This window comes from Bos taurus, chromosome 7 (assembly GCF_002263795.3).
Source record: "Bos taurus isolate L1 Dominette 01449 registration number 42190680 breed Hereford chromosome 7, ARS-UCD2.0, whole genome shotgun sequence".
NCBI classification, from domain to species: domain Eukaryota; kingdom Metazoa; phylum Chordata; class Mammalia; order Artiodactyla; family Bovidae; genus Bos; species Bos taurus.
In genome coordinates, this window is record NC_037334.1 from 62,905,758 (window position 1) to 62,928,718 (window position 22,961).

The 22,961-nt window shown below is 44.9% G+C and overlaps 1 protein-coding gene across 1 annotated transcript in view; it reads right to left on the reverse strand.

The window, feature by feature from the left end:
• Window positions 1-1,125: 1,125 nt before the first annotated feature.
• ATOX1 (antioxidant 1 copper chaperone) overlaps window positions 1,126-22,961 on the reverse strand; it is a 50,655-nt gene continuing 28,819 nt past the window's right edge. Inside the window, exon 4 of the mRNA XM_010807526.4 lies at window positions 1,126-1,391. The gene's annotated coding sequence lies outside the window, so the exon portion shown is untranslated. The remainder of the gene's footprint in view (window positions 1,392-22,961) is intronic.

Below are 22,961 nucleotides of genomic sequence, written 5' to 3' on the forward strand. Positions count from 1 at the left end.
GATTCATTACCATTTGAACCACCAGGGAAGCCCAGAAATGTAGACAAATTCTCTCTAAATGTCAAAGATTCGTGTACAGAGTACATAGACTTTTACTCTGTCTTTGAGGTCCTGTATCCATGACTGAAGGTGCCAGGCTCCGTCCGGACTGAGCTATCTCCCCGTAGCCCTGGGTGGGGTTGGAGGAGCTCGACGATGGATTAGTTCTGCCTCCTCCCATCCCTGGCTCTGTAACACTCCAGCTGCTGGTCTGGGTCCAGGGAACACTCACACGCAGGCACCAATTTTCTCCTGAAACCCCACACGCCTGGAAATCTTTTCTGAAGGAGGGGGAAAGCCCTATAACCCAGTCCGCAACGTGGCAGATCTTACATGTTCCCTGACGTGGCCAGAAAACCAAGCCTCTCTTCAGTTTTAGCAGCTGTGGACCCAGGGGTAATGACGGCCCCACCAGCCCAGCGACGTGGCAACCGGTGCTGTGACTCAGCTGACCTGGGGGACAGCCTAGAGCCTCCATCCTTCTTTTCTGGGTCTCAGGAGATGGGGACACAGAAAGGAGATCTGGATTAACCAATTACCAATTAACCCCTTACCCCTGTCTCCAAGTCTCTTTTCCCCCACCATTGCCTGGCAGACTCACTCTCTTCTGGGGCTGATCCAGTAGGTCATCTCTCCCCACTCCTGGCTTCAGTTCTCAGACAGCAGCTTCTTGTAATGAATCTTCGAGACTTTCCACACCAGTGACGTTCACACAGGCTGCTATGGGAGTTTCATAGAGGAGCCTTAAGGAGACAGAAAGAAAGCCAAAAGGGCAGATCTCCAGATTCCCAGTCCATTTCTGCCTTCGACCAGAGCAGAACTACATTAAAAAAAAAAATTATTGGAGTATAGTTGATTTACAGTGTTGTGTTGGTTTTAGATGTACAGCAAAGTGAATCAGTTGTATATAAACATATGTACATTTTTTTTTTTTTTAGATTCTTTTCCCATATAGGCCGTTATAGAGTACTGAGTAGAGTTCCTTGTGCTACACAGCGGGTCCTTATTAGTTACCTAGAGCAGAACTACTTTTACCTGTCTGACATATCAGGCTATTGCCTAAGATTTCATTACTTAATAAAAAAATTGAAATGCACGAGTTTATTTTTAGCCCACTGGCTTTACCGGTGAAGAAAAAAATGAGCAAAGAGAGAGAGCGAGAGCAATCTGTCCCAAGACACAGAGTATCACAAACTCACAAGCTGTACCCAGCCCCGTGGGAAAGGAAAGAGCTCCATGAGCCAAATGTGAGCCCTGGACAATGTCAGACCCACTCCGCAGAAGCTTGAAGTCTCTTCACCCCAGGTAGGTAGCCATGAGGAAGGGGCTCCATCCACCTGCCAGGTACATCCCTGGAGAAGAAACCAGTGTTACCAGGGAGACAGGGTCATCATCTTTGGGAGCAGGCAGGTGACAGGTTTGAGAAGTTCCTCTAGACAAAGTGCTGGATCTAGCCGGGGGTGGGGGAGGGGCTTGGTCAACTTGGAGAGAACATGCCCCACCCAGAGACTCTCAGATCCTTTGCTGCTGCTGCTAAGTCACTTCAGTCGTATCCGACTCTGTGCGACCCCATAGACGGCAGCCCACCAGGCTCCCCCGTCCCTGGGATTCTCCAGGCAAGAACACTGGAGTGGGTTGCCATTTCCTTCTCCAATGCATGAAATTAAAAATGGAAGTGAAGTCACTCAGTCATGTCCGACTCAGGCAAGAGTACTGGAGTGGGTTGCCATTCTCAGATCCCTTACCCCCTTTTTAAATATTTTCTCCTTCAAACAAAATCCATCTGCTGGAGGTATCTCTTATCAGCCACCAGTCTGGCAGCTTTATTGATGGGAGCTGAGGCTGGTTCACCTTTCCCAAAGGTCCCTCTTCTGTATCCTTCTGGGAGAAAGACCAATGTCTTACTTTCTGGTTATGAAAACTTTAGAGAGACCTAGCCTTGTGCTTCCTTCTCTCTGCTTTTCTCTTCCTCTTCTCCATCTTCTCATTTCCCATCTTCCTTTTTTTAATCTGAACCCTTTCTTTTTCAAATCCCTTATGACTATACAGTGGAGTGAGAAATAGATTTAAGGGACTAGATCTGATAGACAGAGTGCCTGATGAACTATGGATGAAGGTTCGTGACATTGTACAGGAGATAGGAATCAAGACTATCCCCAAGAAAAAGGAATGCAAAAAAGCAAAATGGCTGTCTGAGGAGGCCTTACAAATAGCTGTGAAAAGAAGGGAAGCAAAAAGCAAAGGAGAAAAAGAAAGATATACCCATTTGAATGCAGAGTTCCAAAGAATAGCAAGGAGAGATAAGAAAGCCTTCCTCAGTGATCAATGCAAAGAAATAGAGGAAAACAATAGAATCGAAAAGACTACAGATCACTTCAAGAAAATCAGAGATACCAAGGGAACATTTCATGCAAAGATGGGCTCAATAAAGGACAGAAATGGTATGGACCTAACAGAAGCAGAAGATATTAAGAAGAGGTGGCAAGAATACACAGAAGAACTGTACAAAAAAGATCTTCACGACCAAGATAATCACGATGGTGTGATCACTCACCTAGAGCCAGACATCCTGGAATGTGAAGTCAAGTGGGCCTTAGGAAGCATCACTATGAACAAAGCTAGTGGAGGTGATGCAATTCCAGTTGAGCTATTTCAAATCCTGAAAGATGATGCTGTGAAAGTGCTGCACTCAATATGCCAACAAATTTGGAAAACTCAGCAGTAGCCACAGGACTGGAAGAGGTCAGTTTTCTTTCCAATCCCAAAGAAAGGCAATGCCAAAAAATGTTCAAACTACCACACAATTGCACTCATCTCACATGCTAATAAAGTAATGCTTAAAATTCTCCAAGCCAGGCTTCAGCAATACATGAACCATGAACTTCCAGGTGTTCAAGCTGGTTTTAGAAAAGACAGAGGAACCAGAGATCAAATTGCCAACATCTGATGGATCATCGAAAAAGCAAGAGAGTTACAGAAGAATATCTATTTCTGCTTTATTGATTATGCCAAAGCCTTTGACTGTGTGGATCACAATCAACTGTGGAAAATTCTGAAAGAGATGGGAATACCAGACCACCTGATCTGCCTCTTGAGAAACCTATATGCAGGTCAGAAGCAACAGTTAGAACTGGACATGGAACAACGGACTGGTTCCAAATAGGGAAAGGAGTACGTCAAGGCTGTATATTGTCACCCTGCTTATTTGATTCATATGCAGAGTACATCATGAGAAACGCTGGGCTGGAGGAATCAAGGTTGCCAGGAGAAATATTAATAACCTCAGATATGCAGATGACACCACCCTTATGGCAGAAAGTGAAGAAGAACTAAAGAGCCTCTTGATGAAAGTGAAAGAGGAGAGTGAAAAAGTTGGCTTAAAGCTCAACATTTGGAAAACTAAGATCATGGCATCTGATCCCATCACTTCATGGGAAATAGATGGGTAAACAGTGGAAACAGTGGATGACTTTATTTTTGGGGGCTCCAAAATCACTGCAGATGGTGACTGCAACCATGAAATTAAAAGACACTTACTCCTTGGAAGGAAAGTTATGACCAACCCGGATAGCATATTAAAAAGCAGAGACATTTCTTGGCTATGATTTTTCCAGTGGTCATGTATGGATGTGAGAGTTGGACTGTGAAGAAAGCTGAGCGCCAAAGAATTGATGCTTTTGCACTGTGGTGTTGGAGAAGACTCTTGAGAGTCCCTTGGACTTCAAGGAGATCCAACCAGTCCATCCTAAAGGAGATCAGTCCTGGGTGTTCATTGGAAGGACTGATGTTGAAGCTGAAACTCCCATTCTTTGGCCACCTGATGCAAAGACCTGACTCATTTGAAAAGACCCTGATGCTGGGAAAGATTGAGGGCAGGAGGGGAAGGGGACGACAGAAGATGAGATGGTTGGATGGTATCACTGACTCGATGGACATGGGTTTGGGTGGACTCCAGGAGTTGGTGAGGGACAGGGAGGCCTGGCGTGCTGCGGTTCATGGGGTCACAAAGAGTCGGACACAACTGAGTGACTGAACTGACTTTCTTTTTCTGTTCTTCTCATTTCTTTCTTTCTTTATTTATTTGGCTGCACCAAGTCTTGGCTGCAGCATGTGGGATCCCATTCCCCTGCTTTGGGAGTGCAGAGGCTTAGCCACTGGACCACCAGGTAGTCCCTTCCCATCTTTTTGAAGAGAGTAGTGGACCAGGCATCAAGGGGCCCGAGTTCCTCACTCCATAAATAACTTAGGCAAGTCATCTCCCTTCTCTGGGCATTTGGCTCATTTGTAAAATGAGGCTGTCGGGTTAGGTCACAATTTCCAAATGGTGGGGGATGAGGATCAAGGTGAGGGGGCTCAGATTCTCTCCTTAGACACTCCCCCCCACCAAGGCAGCTGTTGTTGGGATATTTTAATGGGGTTCTGCAGCTAAATAACTCTTGAAAAGCACTATGTCATTTAATTCAAGGCCTTGAAGACTTTCAGTTCAGTGTTTCCTCTTCTCTTTCTCTACTGTTTCCTGTGTCTCTCCCTCCCCTCTCAGGTTTTCTAGTGGAGCCTTGTGATTCTCCAGGGTGGCAACCCTGAGTCTGCCCTGCTATCTCTCAGGAGGCCAGACTTTGCCCTTTGACTTGCAATGTGGGAGAAGTAATCATTTCTTTCCTGAAACCCCAGAACCGTAAGGGCCCCACCCCAGAGCTATGAGTAGTCAGAGCCAGCCACCCATCTTGGCCCCCGGTCCCAACACCGAGATCTCCACACCCTGCCCTCCCCCACTAAATGGCCCACTTCCCAGCCTTATCCCAAGTTGGATTATTCTCCTGATTCAGACATTTTTGTGGTGTGAAATCATCCCCGCCCCAGCCAGCTGAAGCCAGGAGCTCGCTCCAGCCCACAGCAGCTGGCCAGCCCTCCCTTCTCCTGCCACGTCCCACACCCTCAGCTCCTCTGCTCCAGGGGCTCAGAATTTCCATCTGATGTCCTTCCAAGGCTAAAGAGAAATTCAGACAGAGTGGCAGGGGCATGGCTGCTCTGTCCCTTCCCTGCAACTCCTGTGCAGCTGCTGGCACAACGTGGCTAACTCCCAGGTCAAGGCGATTAAGATGAGTTTGTGAGATCCAGACAGAGGGACAGAGTCCAAGAAAGACAGAGGAACAGGCTCAGACAGAGAAGAGAAAGACATTGACCGAGCATGCCATGATTAAGAGAGAAGCAGAAGTGAGGAGAGAGGGGAAAAGGCACCCACAGAGAAACAAATGTGGAGAAATCGACCCAAAACTCAGCAATAAGACCAGAGGGTGACTGCATGTCCTCTTGATGTTAGACTAAAGCCTGGACTAACACACCCATCCAGGGACCACCTTCTCTAGGAGATGTACTGTTGTTTGACTTGTTTACTATTGATTAGGGGGCCTGGCTCTGAAGTTACATATTAATCCATAGATTTCTGTCCAGTTGAAGGAAGAACCCCAGAGGCTGGAGTTTTAAGGCCTTGTAGGACATTAACCAGTTTTGTATATGACCTAGCAGACTCTCCAGCTTTCCTTCAGTGCCCATGTAGACATGATCTCTCTTTGAACTCTCCTGGAATCAGCTTTACCACCCTGCTATTCCCTCATGAACAGGTTAAATAAATCATTGACATGTGCCCATTTTTTATTTTTATGAAAGTTTATAACTTAAGAAAAAACAAACTGGTTTTGACAGGAGAAGCAAAAAATAGAATGAGGCAGATAAGGAAAGAGTGAGAGGAAGAGAGAGAAAGGGAAAGAGAGAGAGAGAGATGCACTGAGAAATCAGCAGGAAAAAGCAACACAGAGAAACAGAAAGAGCTAAAGGCAGAGATGAGACTTCTCTGGTGGTCCAGTGGTTAGGACTCAGTGCTTTGTCTGCCAGGGCCCAGGTTCAGCCCCTGGTTGGGAAACCAAGATCCTGCAAGCCTCGTGGCATGGCCAAAAGAAAAAAGAGATCAAGGCAGAGGAACTGAGACCCAGTCAAACTCATACACAAAGTCAGAGAGAGAGAAGGAGAGAGAGAGGAGAGCTAATAACAGAGCACAGGGTCAGCCATGCATACGCACAAAACCATAAATAGTGGTAGCTTCTGGAGAGGGGATGGATTGAGCGGAAACGGAGGTGAGCGGTACTTTATACCAACTTATTACTTCCCTAGTGCATTTTTTATGGACATATAATTGCCTGTTGTTGGGTGCTTTTAAAATAGACACAGAGGGCAAGGCCAAAAGACACTGAGAGAGAAAAAGGAACCACCAAAGAGAGATGGCTGGCAGTAAGAGCAGCACAGGTAGGGCAAGTGAGACTTGATGGGAGGCCGTGAGGCAGGATCAAGAACGGTTCACACCTGCTCCTGTGCTCACTGAGCCTGGAGCCCTTTTGGGCTGGGTGTGGGGCTGTCAGAAGTCTGTGTGGGAGGCAGGCAGGGAGCCAGAAGAAGCAGAGAAGAGGCAGACATGGAGGAGAGAGATGAGCAGGAACAAACAGATCCAGGGCCGGTTGAGAGACAATCAGGAGCTGCGGCCAGGCCTCCTCCCTCCTCCCAGAACCTGGGCACCCAGGCCTGAAGGGAGGCACCTTTCAGAGACGTTGTGGGGTCCAGGAGATAGAGGATGGGGGAGCCTCCCAGAGATGCTTCTCCAGGGCATGGAATGTGCCCTGAGAGCTGCCAGGCCCACAGGCAACCACCTCTGGTACATCAGCCTTATAAGGAGAAGCAGACCGAGGGCCTGTCACGTTCAACCCAGTTCATGAAAGGAGATAACTCAGGCCCAGGCAGGAGGAGAGACTTGTTCAAGATCACATGGTTAATTTGAATATCATCAGGAGGAGGAGCCAAGTCAATGACTCCTTCTTTGATGTTTTTTCCATTCTAGCCTCACCACTTTCCCATTTTCCACACAGCAACTAGAATGGCTCTTTTAAAATGCTCATCACTCTGTCCCTTCCCTGCTGGAAACCCTTGCAGAATTCTCTCCCCCAGTGCCATTTTCTAGCTAATGAGATGTATGGCACTTGAGAAGGATCCTTTCAGGAATCTGACTCAGCTGGGTAGTCCATCTCTCTTTTAAAATATCAAATTATACAGATAGGGGCTCTACCCTGCCCGCCCACTGCAAATTTGCCCAAGGCCACATACATCCTAGAGGCAGCTCTTCTTGTGGCTCAATCCAAATGTCATATGTATAATGTCCTCAGCAGGCTTTTAACATGGGCTCTCTCCTCAGATCCCTACTGGCATGTAGAGTAGACTTGCTGGCCCTGTTCATCCCTTCTCCTTCCCAAAGTAGTGAAGTCCTATCATGAGGTAGACACTCATTCTTGGTGGGATGAAAAAGGACTCCAAAGGACAGTTGTTATTTGAAGTCATACTTAGATTTGGCATGCAGAAGTCCACCTTTTCGCCTTTTCTTCCTTCTTTCTTCTTGCTGCCTGGAATGAAGGCATAATGGCTGGAGCACCAGCAGCTATATTGGACCACAAAATTACCTCAAGAATGGAAGCCATTAGCTAAGGGGATGGAGACGAAAAAAAGAGCCTGGGGTCTGATGACCAAAGAACTGCCATAACAACCCTGGACACACTACCTCCAGCCATCTGATCTCAGCTTAGTGAATTCCTGAGAGAAGCCTTCACTAACCACCTAATCTCATGGATGGGTGGTATCATTGACTCAATGGACATGAGTTTGAACAAACTCCAGGAAATAGTGAAGGTCAGGGAAGCCTGGTGTGCTGCAGTCCATGGGGTTGAAAAAGTCGGGCACTACTGAGCTACTGAACAGCAACAACCCACCCCTAATCTCCAGTCACTCTGTCATCCACCCTGGGGGGATTTTCTTCCTTATCACAAGATAAATTCACCTGTGCTTTTTCATGGGCTTGTTCTCTATCTCCCTCTCCCCCAGAATCTAAGTGTTGCATGAACAGGGCTCTTGCATGTCTTGGTCACTGGTACAGCACTTGTGTTTCACACAACGCCTACATTTCTTCAACAGAGATGGTTTTTCCTTTTTCAAGAATTCCCCACATGAATTTTGTGTTTTTTTAATCACAATTTTTAGAAAATCAGTCTTAGTAGGTGCAACGATTAGGTTTAAGGAATAGTGATACAATTTTAAAGAAATTTACACTAATAAATCTTAAGGCTCACTGAAACTTGGTTTGATTTTTTTAAAATATAAATTTATTTATTTTAATTGGAGGTTAATTACTTTACAATATTGTATTGGTTTTGCCATACATCAACATGAATCCGCCACAGGTATACACGTGTTGATTTTTTTTAAATTTTATTTATTTATTTTTTGGCTACATTATGAGGCATGTGGGAATCTTAGTTCCCCGACCAGGGATCAAATCCACGCCCCCTACACTGGATACCCTTGGACCACCAGGGAAGTCCCTATGCATTTTAAAATTGGATATTCTGTTAGATTCAAGTGTAGAGTAGAGATACAATGTGCTGGGGATTCAGGAGGAGAGCATGCTGTTGCAAGGGTCCAGGGATTAACAGTGAGGATGGAAATGTGGAAGCACAGTTGAGAGCTAGCTCTAAAGTACCATGAAGAGACTCTTGAACACGAATCTGATGATGTCACTGCCCTACAAAAACACTTCCTTCCCCACAGAATACCCTTCAAACTCCTTAAGGCAGGTTGGGTCCCTGCATAGCCTGGCCCCTGCCTACCCTCCAGCCTCATCTCTCAACACTTCCTATACCGTTCCTCCCCACCCAACACAACACACATTCTAATAAACTGACCCACAGTAACTGCTGCGGGCCACCAGGATCTCTTGAACCTATGGCTGCCTTTGTGTATCCTCTTCTCCCCACCAAGTTCTCTATGGACTTGAACTTCTCATTCTTACCCTCCATTAATGCTCAGCCTAGACATGGCTTCCTCTGGAAAGCTTCTCTGATTCCAGAGAACTGGGTTAGGTACCTCCCCTACAGGCTGTGTAGTTGTTTTTTCATCTCTCCTCCGCCCTCTGCTGTTTCCTGGGCCAGGGAATGAAGCCTTGTTCATTGTGCCCCAGCGTTTGCACTGCGCCCCACCCAGAGGGGGCGCTCCGTCACTCATTTGAGTGAATGGGATTATACCAAAAGGAGGAGGGTAAAGATAAAGCAAGAGGGCTGATTCCATTTACAATGGTCTCTTACGTCTCGTCCGCCCCAGACTCATACAGCTTTCTGGCTCCCTGTCCTTAGAGAGGTCTTCTCTGAGGTCCACACTCAGCCCTCAGGCTGTAACCCTGAGCCAGGTGGGGCTTGGACTGAATACAGGTAGGGATTCTTCCACCCCCTCTGGTCCTTCTCCGGTTTCCAACCTAGAGTTTCAGCCCCAAGGACACGCAGCATCCATCTTCCCTCAACAGCTCAGCTGGTCAGAGGATAAGAAAGAAGGCCCTGTGCTCCCAGGGAGAGCAGCCAAGGGAGCGGATCTGGAGTAGGGGTGGGGATGGGACAGGAAAGAGAAAGTGGGGAAGGCCGGAGGGTGGGGGGGAAGGGATGGGCGAGAGTTGGGTGTGGGGGTTGGGGGTAGGGATCCACTTCAGGAGCTCTCAGAGCCCTTCACCCGTGACCTCCCAGGGCCTCTCCTCTCTGATGAAAAGCATCATTTCCCCTAATGTTTCTCAGCAACTCTCAAAGGTCCAGAGAGAGGCAGCCAGGGATGGCCAGGAGAGAGGAGGTTATCTCTTAAAATATGGGGATGGGGGATGGGGGGTAGGGAGAGGGGGACAGTGGGTCATCCTGACCAGGGTTTTCCAGATTCAGGCATAAGGCACCACTTTCACCACCCTTGTGGTGTCCTCCTGAAACCTATCCTCTTATTTGCTTTATTTAAGCTTATTTTTTAAAGCTTCAGATCAGATCAGATCAGTCGCTCAGTCATGTCCGACTCTTTGCGACCCCATGAATCGCAGCAGGCCAGGCCTCCCTGTCCATCACCGATTCCCAGAGTTCACTGAGACTCACGTCCTTCGGGTCAGTGATGCCATCCAGCCATCTCATCCTCTGTCGTCCCCTTCTCCTCTTGCCCCCAATCCCTCCCAGCATCAGAGTCTTTTCCAATGAGTCAACTCTTCACGTGAGGTGGCCAAAGTACTGGAGTTTCAGCTTTAGCATCATTCCTTCCAAAGAACACCCAGGGCTGATCTCCTTCAGAATGGACTGGTTGGATCTCCTTGCAGTCCAAGGGACTCTCAAGAGTCTTCTCCAACACCACAGTTCAAAAGCATCAATTCTTTGGCACTCAGCCTTCTTCACAGTCCAACTCTCACATCCATACATGACCACAGGAAAAACCATAACCTTGACTAGATGAACCTTTGTTGGCAAAGTAATGCCTCTGCTTTTGAATATGCTATCTAGGTTGGTCATAACTTTCCTTCCAAGGAGTAAGCGTCTTTTAATTTCATGGCTGCAGTCACCATCTGCAGTGATTTTGAAGCCCAGAAAAATAAAGTCTGACACTGTTTCCACTGTTTCCCCGTCTATTTCCCATGAAGCGATGGGACTGGATCTTCGTTTTCTGAATGTTGAGCTTTAAGCTTAAAGCTTAGATCCATTTAATTTTTTAATATAGATTTTTATTTATTTGACTGTGTCGGGTCTTAGTTCCTGCATGCAGGATCTTTAGTTTCAACATTCGAACTCTTAGTTATGGCACGTGGGATCTAGTTCCCTGACCAAGGATGGAACCCAGGCCCCCTGCTTTGGGAGTCTCAGTCACTGGACCACCAGGGAAGTCCCAAATGCAATTCATTTAAATGAGAGCTTATAAAACTTAAATGGAAATGTATCCCTGGCTGTGCCAGCTGTGTCCTGCTTGCCCCTGAGATCCATTCCCCAGCCTTCCGCATCTGCACACCTCAGTGGCCTGTTTCCACTTGGGAGGGGCCAGTGGGGAGCACAGTAGGAAACTGGGAAGAGCAGGAAGAATGAGGTTGGTGTGTTGATTTCCCCCAGCTCCTTCCCTGGGGGATCACAGCAAACTGATTCTGTCCCTCAACCCAGGGGCCCAGCTCTCATCCAAGGCCCCCTTCTTGTTCTTGTAACCATCTTTCCCATCACCTCCTCAGGCCTCAAGCTATTGCTGGCCCTGGGGACTTGCACCGTCTCTGTGGCTTACCTACATGGGCCCACATCTGTATAAATAGCCCCTTGATTAAATTCTCAGATTACCCATTTTGAAAGTGCCATCTGTTTCCTGCCAGGAACCTGACTGATAAACTTGTCATACACAGAAAGCAATTGACACAGTGCTAAGAAAATGATGATGTCAAATTCTAACTCAGTCTAAAAAGGAATGAGGAACATTTTTTTTTTCTTTTTTTTTTTTTGACCACGCTGCCTGGCATGTGGGACAGTAGTTCCCTGACCAGGGATCAAGCCAGAGCCTCCTGCATTGGAAACATAGAGTCTTAAACAGTGGACTGCCAGGAAAGTCCCTGGTAATTTCTATATAATGCTATAAAACACGGAGAAGGCAATGGCACCCCACTCCAGTACTCTTGCCTGGAAAATCCCATGGATGGAGGAGCCTGGTAGGCTGCAGTCCATGGAGTCGCCAGGAGTCGGACACGACTGAGCAACTTCACTTTCACTTTTCACTTCCATGCATTGGAGAAGGAAATGGCAACCCACTCCAGTATTCTTGCCTGGAGAATCCCAGGGATGGGAGAGCCTGTTGGGCTGCCGTCTATGGAGTCGCACAGAGTCGGACACTACTGAAGCGACTTAGTAGCAGTAGCAGCAGCAGCTATAAAACAAGCTCCAGGACATATTAGGTTAAAACAACAACAACAACAAAACAACAAGGTGCTAAACAGTGTTTAGAGTGCAAGAGACAAATAAAAACATGTATATGTGTTTGCTTATATTTTCAAAGAGAAATGAATGAAAGATAAACCAAAACTTAACAGAAATGTTTTCCTTAAGGAGAGAGAAAAAGGCAAAAGCTAGCTTTCTGAATATACCTTGTTATAGAATTCTAACTTTGGAACTATGAAATGTTTTACATAATTTAAAATGTGCTGTGCATGCATGCTCAGTCGTATCCAGCTCTTTTTGACCCTATGGACTGTACTCTGCCAGACTCCTCTGCCCATGGAATTTCCAAGCAAGAATACTGGGGTGGGTTGTCATTTCCTTCTCCAGGGGATCTTCCCGACCCAGGGATCAAACCTGTGTCTCCTATATCTTTTGCACTGGCAGAAGGATTCTTTACCACTGTGCCACCTGGGAAGCCCTAATTTAAAATGCTTAATTATATCAAAGAGATAAGTAAATCTAAAAAGAAAAAGATACAGGAACAACTGAACCTCATTGTATATCAAGTTGGTAGCATAACCATCCTAAGAATCATTATTTCAAGTAAATTTAATAGTATTTTGGCTGTTCACCCTTAATGAGATATATACTCATTATATCTGGAAGGGGGGAAAGATGTATTCCATAGACTTACTTTTCGTATTAATATTATCCAGATATTATTATCTGGATACAGTAGGTAAAGAAATTATATGTGGTAGAGGAATCATATTGATACCGTTAGCACTTAGCATTTGGAGCCTAAGAGATAAATTTTTTAAAAATAAAAAATGAAAATGCTGGGCATTCAGAGCCCTGAGCTTATCACTTTTCTTTCCTTGTCTTTGCCAGCACCCTTAGAAGCAGCCAATCAGCTGCATCATCCTCCTTCATTTCAGTAAGATGCTCTATGACAGCAAATACTTGATCACTTAGAGCCTTGGCTTCTCTGGGTACTTGGTTATGAGAATCTGTGGCTGACAGTTTGTTTGTTTATGGCTGCCCTGGTTCTTTGTTGCTGTGTCGGGGCTTTCTCTAGTGGCAGTGAGCAGGGCTTTCTGTTTGTTGTGGTGCTCGGGCTTCTCAGTGTTTTGGCTTCTCTTGTTGCAGTGCACAGGCTCTAGACGTGTGGGCTTCAGTGGTTGCAGTACGTGGGTTCAGAGGCTGCCACTTGCCAGCCCTAAAGTGTGGGCAGTTTTAGCACATGGCCTTAGTTGCCCCAAGGCATGTGGGATCTTCCCCAACCAGGGATCGAACCCGTGTTCCCTCCATTGGCAGGGAAGTGCCAGCTAATAGTGCCACCATTTGCCATGGACTGCAAGTATCCCCTTTAGGACTGAAAACAGGTCATTAGTGCCTTAAAATCCAGCCAGACTAGAGAACCAATTTTAAAAACTCATTTTAATATTCTGTTCCTCAGGGGCCATTCTCGTATCAATCTGTGTCTGAATCAAACCACCGGTTTTCAGGAAATAAAGGATTAGAGGAGAATATTTAGAAACACTGTGAGAATCCAACCAGCCATACCAGAATGTGAGAAATTCTGCAGGACAAATGAAATGGTTTCTTCAATAAATGGTGTAAAAAAGGTCGGTGGGGGTAGGAACTACAATAGATTAATGGGATGTAAGAAGAGTGTAGGGTGTGGGTTTCTTTGTATCTTGATTCAAATCAGCCAAATAGAAATAAAGATTTTTAAGATAATCTGGAAAATTTGAACACAGACTGGGTATTGAACGATAATAAGAAATTACTTTTTTTTAAAAATTTTATTTATTTTCACTGGGACTGCTTTACAATTGTTGTTTTGGTCTCTCCCATACATCAGTATGAATCAGTCATAGGTATACATATGTCCCCTCCCTCTTCATCCCCCCTCCCACCTCCCATCGCATCCCACCCCTCTAGGTTGTCACAGAACACTGCTGCACATCCCCACTGGCTCTCTGTTTAGCATATGATAATGTACGTATTTCAGTGCTGTTCTCTCAGTTCATCCCAGAGCCCAGTTCGTTCCAGGGGCACTCTCTCCTGCCCTGGGGCACTCTCTCCTGCCCCTGCTGTGTCGTGGGTCAGTTCTCTAGGTTTGAGTCTCTGTTCCTGCCCTGCAAACAGATTCCTCAGTACCATTTTTCTAGATTCCATATATATGCATTAACATATTTGTTTTTCTCTTTCTGACTTACTTCACTCTGTATAACAGGCTCTAGATTCATCCATCTGATTAGAACTGCTAAGATTTGTTCCTTTTAATGGCTGAGTGATATTCCAATGTATATATAACAAATTCCATTGTATGTACCTACAACTTCTTTATCCATTCACCTGTTGATGTACATCTAGGTTCCTTCCGTGTCCTGGCTATTGTAAACAGTGCTGCAATGAACATTGGAGTACATGTGTTTTTTTCAATTATGGTTTTCTCATGGTATATGCCCAGTAGTGGGATTGCTGGGTCATATGGTAGTTTTATTCCTATATATACTAAGGAATTACTTTCAATTGTGTTAGGTGAGATGAGGCAATTGTGGCTCCACCAAAAACAAAGTTCTTATCTATTAGCTTTACATACTGAAATATTTATGGTTGTGATGGTATAATGTAAATACAAGATTTGTTTTTAAATACTCATAAGAAAAAGTGTGTGATGGAGCTGGGTATGTAAACAAGTTTGATGAACTCTTGATAATGATTAGAGCTGGATGCTGAGTACTTAGAAGGTTAATAATATTATTCTCTTTGTTTTGAATTCTGCTTGAAACTTCCCACAAAACATTTAGATAACAATATTGAATTAAACTAAATTGTTTCTGTTTCTTGTGAAGGTTCTGATCCTAACATGGGCTCCCTTGTTGTTAAAAAATAAAAATAAAAAAGATTATTAGCAAGTGAGTGGTGTTAGCAATTTACTAGCTCCAAACCATGACTTTCTCCTTTGCATGATCAGAAGGCTTGGAAAAATATTTAAAGGAAATTAGTTTATTTACTCTGTGGATTCAGTGTAGTTTCATGCAAAAAATAATCTTCAGGACAGAAAGTGGTCTGTGTCCCACCTTGAGAAGCTCTGGTATTATAAAGTGAACCCAGGATTCAGGGCAGGAGGCCTGGGATCTAATTCTCACTCAGTACTGTCTCACAGGAAGTTCCCTTGCCTTGGGTTCTTTCTCTGTAAAATGGGAGAAATCAGGCTAAAAGATCTCAAGGATCCTTCCAATTATGTCCTGCTGTGATTTAGTAAATGATCAACGTGTCTAACAACTCATTCAGTCATTCAACAACCGATTTTTTCAACACCTGCTATTGATGGTGTTTATGCTGGGATGAGCCTGGACATAGTCTCCGCCTTCATAGAGCTTAGAGTCTAGCTGTAATTGGCTATTTCCAAGAGAATGTCAGTTATTCTGAAAAATAGACAGTGGCGTATTGGCACATTTTGGAAGGAGCCTGACCATTTTCTCCCAGGTCTCCTGTCCACTCAAATCCTGACTCTTCCTCCCCAAACTGCCTGCATTTCAGAACAACTGCTGCCTCTGGGACCAGGAGATGCAATCCTCTGAGTGCCTAGGTGGGGGGGCGGGGGGTGGATGTTCTTATCCTGAAGCAGAGTCTTCCCTCCCCACACGGGGGCTGAGAGTGGGGAGAGGGATGGGCCAGGGGGAAACTTGGGTGCAATAAAATGGGGAAAGCGTCAGTGAAGGCAGAGGGACAAAAGGTACCAGCCCACGGCTTCCCTTACCTCACTGCAAGTGCTAGAATAAAGATACCACACTTTCCTATTCCTCTGCAGGGAGATAATGTAAAATGTCACTACGCGACTTTTTAACTAACCCATCAATGGGAATCCATCAATAGGAATCCATCCAAAGAATTGTTTTAACCTTTCTGCCTCAGTCTTCTCTGTGGATTAGGGGTAAAGGTATCTATCCCCATAAAGCAATTAAGATCCTTAGCACAGTAACTGGAACATTTCACTGCTTCTTGTCCACTCCATGCATTCACCAGACCCAGAAACAACTGCCTAGCTTGCCTAGCCTTCCTGGAGTATAACTATCTTTTGTTTATTTTATTTTATTTATTTTGGAGTGTAACCTTCTTGTTGATTATCTGTGACCCTTGCTCTCAGTCTCCCTTTGGACCCAGAAAACTCAACTTTGGAACCCTGGTCATTCAATTTATGGCCCCTGGGTTGAATGACCCATGCAGGTATGCTTGGAACACTCAAGAAATCAATCAAATTCTTTTCTATGAGTGTTCATTGGAATACTAATGACCATTAAGAACAGCCAGGAGGCTAGGATGGATTTGATCCTTTTTTTTTCCTAAAAGACTTTTGCAAATTCCCTTGGTAGACACACCCAGCCCTTGTCTCTATTAACACTAACCCCAGGCCAGTCCCATCACTTCAAATAGGGAGAAAAGTTCATCATTGACTCAATGGAGGGGAATTTGAGCAGACTCCAGGAGATGGTAAAGGAAAGGGAAGCTTGGCATGCTGCAGTCCAGGGGGTTGCAAAGAGTCAGACACAATTTAGAAACTGAACAAAAAAGCGAGAGGCCATTTCTATGTGCCTTGCTCTAACGTGCCCTATCTCATCTCCAGAATAGATCGTTTTACCCTTGGTTTAAAGAGGCATGTCCCAGTACCTCCATAACAATCCTAGACCCTTTAAAATTTATCTATCATCCAGTGGTTTCCCATGTCCCATGTAGTTAAGGCAGACTTCTCAGCTCTCCTTCAAGACTCTCCAACATCTGACCTCAACATATGCCATCATCTTTTATGCAACTTGTACTTAATTCACACTTTAGTGATTATTCTCTGCAGACTGCTCGGCTACTTTCTTGGTTTTTCTCAAGTTCAACAAATGCTTATTGGACTTTAAACAAAACCTTTCCCTTTCTGTATGATCTGTTAGAAATTTCAGATGCCTCCAGGCATATGTGAAGATTTGGTTAAATAGCCCAGTTTAACACAAGAGGGAGGGATGGAGCCTTACTGAACTGGAGAGTATCTGGTCTATAAAAGATATTCAAATTTAAAATGCTATGAACAAAGTAGTCACCAAACAAAACACATCTGTTGGCCTAGGACCTTCAGAAAATCATTGCTATCAGTTCTTTAATAGTACATCCCCAATTCCAAATGAAATTATACACAGACTTTAAATATATTAACACATAACGGTAGCGTTTTATCAGTGTAAATTTATTTTCTGATTTTAAACATTGTTTTGGGAATTTCCTAGAGGTTCAGTAGTTAGGACTCTGGACTTTCACTGCCAAGACCCAGGTTCAATCCCTGGTCAAAGAACTAAGATCTGCAACCTTCTCAGTGGCTTGGCCAAAATAAATAAATAGCTAAACAAACATTGTCTTATCTGTTTGTGAAAGCCAGTCAACATGAAGAGCAGGCACTGATGATCACAAAAACTTAAAACTGGGATTTAGGTTTCAATCATAGACTTCAATCAGCCTCACAGCCAATTCATTGAATAATATATTTTTTACACCATAATATTGAGAGAATATCAATTTATAGATATAGTTGAAAATGGGCACAGTTTTTAAACAGCTCATTTTGAAACACAGAATATTTTGCAGTTAAACGGAGAATAACTCTTGAGAGTCCCTTGGACAGCAAGGAGATCAAGCCAGTCAATCCTAAAGGAAATCAACCCTGAATATTTACTGGAAGGACTGATGCTGAAGCTGAAGCTCCAATATTTTGGACACCTGGTTCGAAGAGCCAACTTACTTGAAAAGATCCTGAAGCTGGGAAAGATTGAGGTCAGGAGGAAAAGCAGGTGACAGAGGATGAATGGTTGAATGGCATCACTGACTCAATGGATATGAGTTTGAGCAAACTCCAGGAGATAATGAAGGACAGGGAAGCCTAATGTACTGCGGTCCATGGGGTCACAAAGAGTCAGACACGACTTAGCAACTGAACAAACAGAGAATAAAGGAGAAGCTTGATTCCAAAGTCTACACACACACAAAAAACTTAACTTGGTAGTTAATCCCTGATATTTTGTAGACTTCTCTTTCTCAGAAATAGAAACACTGATTTTTAACTGAATGTGTGATGAACAGACTTTTAAAAACTGAATTTCCTCAAGTTCTTTGCAGATAGATGAGGTTATGTAACTAAGTTCTGGCCTAACAATGTACCCAGTAGTGTCATATGCAACTTTGGGGAAATGTCGTGCTGACAGAATGCAATTGGGGTGGGTGGAGCTTAAGCAGCCACTTTGGAACACAACATTTAAAGCCCATGTGGAGTGTGGCAGAGCAGCAAAATAGGGTGACTCCAGGTCTTGCATGATCATGAAGCTGTGGAGTCCTATCCCAAGGAGAGAGGTGCAAGGCCTTGCACCAGGGCCACCCTAGGTGGAGACCACAGCCAAGGTTGCCTCTGAAGCTAACTCTTTGTAACTGTTGCCAAAAGCCCCCTTGATCATCACCAGCAAGCTTCCTGACCCCAAATTGGGCCAAAATGCCTACCTCGGTACTTACCCTATAGTGCCCTAACAAATCACCTAGTGCCACCCTTCCAGCAGGGATTTTCTATGTCTTGAGACTATAAAAATTGGCTGCTAAGCCATGAAAGGGCTTTCCAGGTGGCACTAGTGGTAAAGAACCTGCCTGCCAATGCAGGAGACATAAGAGATGTGGGTTCGATCCCTGGGTCAGGAAGATCTCCTGGAGGAGGGCATGGCAACCCACTCCAGTATTTTTGCCTGAAGAACCCTGTGGACAGAGGAACCTGGTGGGCTACAATCCATAGGGTCACAAAGAGTCAGAGGGGACTGAAGCAACTGAGCGTGCAACCCACGAAAAAAGCCTCAGCTCTCTCTTGAGCCAGCCCTCTGTTCTAACAGCATCCTGTTGGCTTTCCCTGGTCTGTCAGGAGGTCAGCCTGATGCATTTGCAGCACCCTCATTATCTCTGCTCCCTGCTCTTAATAAACTCAGTCCCTTCTGAAATACTGTGTGTCTGGAAATTCTTTTCCAGCCCACACTCGGGCTGCCCTGACAGAAGCCAGAACTCCAGTCCTTGATAACTTGCCTCCAAATTTTGTTTGTTTGAGGGAAGAACATATTTCTGTGTTATTTAAGGCATTGCTATTTTTTCATTTGGTTTTTGATACTTACAGCTGAAACTGTGATACATAAAATTAAACTGATAATGGTCTTGAATGGGTTAAAATTTGTTACCTAACACTAATAAGTGTGCCTGTTGTTCCTTAAGATGTTCAAGTGAGTCTAATATCTAAAACAGCTGATGGGGAGCAGAATATGCCACTCCAAAATATGAAGGATGATTCTCAAACTTTTGGTCTCGAACCCATTTACTGCCTTAAAAATTATTGTGAGGGAGTTTCCTGGTGGCTTAGTGGTTAGGATTCTGGGCTCTCACTGCCATGGCCCAGGTTCAGTCCCTAATTGGGGAACTGAGATCCCATAAGATGTGTGGCATGGCCAAAAAAAAAAAAAATTGTTGTGACTTTGAATAAATGTTTTATTTAGTTATATTTGTCAATATTCACTGTGTTAGAAGTGAACACTAAGACCTTTTTAAAGAACAAGAATATACACACACCCCATTAGGTATTAGAGCAAAACAACATCTGGAGCCAACACATCACGTACCCTCTAGAAAACTCCACTGGATCCTTGGGAGAGAATGATAGTGAAAGAGGCAAATAACATCTTAGTGTATTATGAGCATATAGTTTGGAACTTGTGGACCCTTAAAGGGACCCCCAGAACCCTGGGACCACACTTTGAGAACCACTGATCTAAAATATGAAATTTTGATCAAATATTTGGGGAAGCTGGACATACCTTCAGTGCTTTAAGAGTCTCAGAACAGGATGATGCCTAAGAATCAGCAGTAGATAGTTGTTGGGGTTTTGGGGGGCTACCAGCACCCATTCTCCATTCTTTGGGCACCATGCCTTGATTTCCCTCTTGGGTAATGACACCCTCTCCTGCATTCTCAGTCCAGCTTAGAGAAAGAGGCTAATTAAACTAGTCTAAATCCTAGCAGTAGGGCAGTAGGAATGAGGAGAGGAGAGAATTTGATGGGGACAGGAATGGTTTAATTACTTAAGTTACTTAGCATTCCAGGCTCCATGATAATAGTGACTGTTTCACGGAGGAGCATGAGGTGGAAGGCTGGTCTGAAGCAAAGGATCTGGCTGTTTTCCTCCTGGGCTGGACTAGTAGTGGATGTGAGATCCAGAGTAGAAACAGCCTCTCCAAGTTCACACTGGGAGGCCCAATGAACATAAACCCAACAGGAGAGAGACAGAGTCCCAACCTGGGACATTGGTCTGAGTCCCTAAACCAGCCCAGGGCAGCCATCGCTATTTATCTGCTCTTCTGCTTAATCTGAAGACCTTCTGTTTCACTCGGGGAGCTCTCTGTCCATGTTCAGCCAACGCACCCTCCTTACAATGAAGAGAGAGGGCATGTGACCCAGGGCTGGTCAATAACTTGTAGGCAGGTCTGTGCCTGGAAGCTTCTGAGGAAACTTGTGATAGGAAGGAGCCTTTGCTCTTTGTCCCTGTCTTCTCAGATTGCAGGCATGAGATGAGAAGGGGAGCAGCAGAGGAGCGAGAGGCACCAGGAAGGCTGCCAGAGGAACGAGTTGCTTTACAGAGTGAGATAAACGTGTTTGGATGCAAACATCTGTGACACACAGCAGCCTGCGATCCCTACATGGTAGACAGCCCTGCTCCTGGCCTTTTTGTTTACAGGAGCCTGTCAAGTCCCTTTGGGGCGTATGCTGCTTTGGCTTGGGGGCTCTGTCACTTTCAGGAGAAAAAGTCAGATTTCTGGCTCTGAGGAGATCTTGTGTTTACTCAAGTGGGTGGCTAACCTCTTCTCACATCTCTGAGACAATGTGAGCCCTAGTCATAGCTTTAAGACAAGAGGAGATGATATTTGTTACGTGGCAGAGGAGAATCACCCTGTGGTTTCAGAGGAACAGTGGAGCAGGAGGGTGAGAGAGGAAGAAAGTCCCGGGAGAGGGCAAAGAGCAGCCTGAAGGAGAGCAGAAAACGTGTCCCAGCTTTGGAAAGGAACTGAAACAGCGTCTGGGGCCACTGTCTGGGTCATGCACATAATTCTGATGACTCTACAGCCAAGCTATGTAGGGGAGGCTCCTCCAACTTTTAGCAAACTGCAGTTGGCCCTCCCACTCCTGAGACATGTGAAGAACTGCATTCTTTGGGGGCTGGGCCTCTCTGTTCTGGACTTTTCCTCTTTCCTGGGGAGGGTCAGGGAGAAGTTGGAGGGAGAAAAAGACTTCATGTGAGCATGTGCCAACTTTACAGTCAGAAAATCCGAATCGAAGTCCTGATTCTGCACCAAATTGCTGGAGATCTTGAGCAATGTATTTCATTTCTCGAGACTCAGTTTCTTCCTGTGTAAAATGATCATTGTAAGAGTCATCTCATAGAGTTGTTGCAAGGGTTAGATGAGCTGGGAAGATGTAACATGAAAGTGTTACATGAGGAGTAACCACTGGGGGAACTGGGTAGAGAGTACAGGGACCTCTGAGTACTCTTGCTACTACCTTGCAGCTTCTTATGAATCTATGATTATTTCAAAGTTAAAAGTTCTAAAAAAATTCTTTTTTTTCATTAATAGGAAGAAAGAGACAAAAATTTACAAGGCCAGGTGCAGGGTTTTGTATTTTCCTAGCAGTCGAGCAGAGACGATGAGAGAATTTGAAGGGGACAGGAATGGATTAGTTAATTAGATTAATTAACTAGATCCTTTATAATGCTCTTAGAGATATAAAGTAAAGATTATAGAGCTTTTAAATGACTGGTGGTGGAGGGACTTTGTTTTCTTCGATAGTGGCTCTGCCCAGACTAGGCTGCTCGAAGCTTTGGAATTTTCCAGGGTTATGCTCTCACAGAGGCAGGTCAGCTATGTTGATCCCCTTTCATTGCTCCAGCCCCACCACCCTCGCAACAGGCTGCGCAGCCGTCCCAAACCCCACAACATTCCTCTCAGAAATGTGGTCAGAGTCAGGAAATAATACTTGGCTCCTGGGTTTTTCTAGAACCTTCTCTAAGATACCAAGTCTTTCAGTCCCGTGACCTCATCCCTTCCCTCCTGTGTCTCTGGAATGGATTAAAAGCCTCTGGCGCAGGAGGATATTATATTAGCAAGTAATGTGCTTAGCTCAGAGCCTGGCACATAGAAAGTGTACATTAAATTCAAGCTATCACAGTTCATGGAAAGCATCAGGACAAGTTAGTATGTGACCCAGCCCTGCTATCAAGATGCTGATGATGTTCACTAAATCTCTGAGCCTCTCTGGATCAGTTCTTCCTTCTCTGAAATAATGAAAGAGCTGAACCAAAAAATAGGTCTCTCTACTCTAAAGATCTCTGAAACTCTTGACGGAAAGTCTGAGCCATTCCCTGCTAAGAAGCTGCCCTGGCTTTGAAACACTGAGTTATCAATGCCTCAGTAAACTACACCTCCTCTAGGGAACTACCAGCCCAAGAGGGAAGGCTACTGAATGACAGAGAGCTTTTCAAGATATTTGGCTGGGGCTATGCTGACTCAGAAGAAACAAACAGTACAATTCTCAGTCCTGAAGGTAACAAGAAGTCCCCTGCCAGTCCCCAGAGAGAAAGCCCACTGTTCGCTCATGGAACGGGGCAGGGCTTTCATAGAATTCTAGAATGTCAGTGCTGGAAAATCTCTTAGGGAGTTTCTAGTTCAGGGGTTTTTAAGCCATGTTCTGTGGGAGCTTCCACAGTTCCACAAACTGTTAATATTCATCTCCTTTTGTATACCTCAAAATTTGTATTTAAAACTGTGACTGGAAAACAACGAAGACACCAATATTGGTCACCCGTAACTTTCAACACATCAGAAAGGAAAATTCATTAGTATGTTGTGGCAGAGTCCACTGATATTGTCCCCTAAATCTACCCTTCCTTCTTTGTTGTGGAAACTTCAGTTGGTGTGGGTGTTGCGGGGGGGTCCATGGTCACCCAGGTTAAACACCACATTTCCCAGCCTCCCTTGTAGCTAGGTAAGGCCATGTAATGAAGTTTTGGTTAGT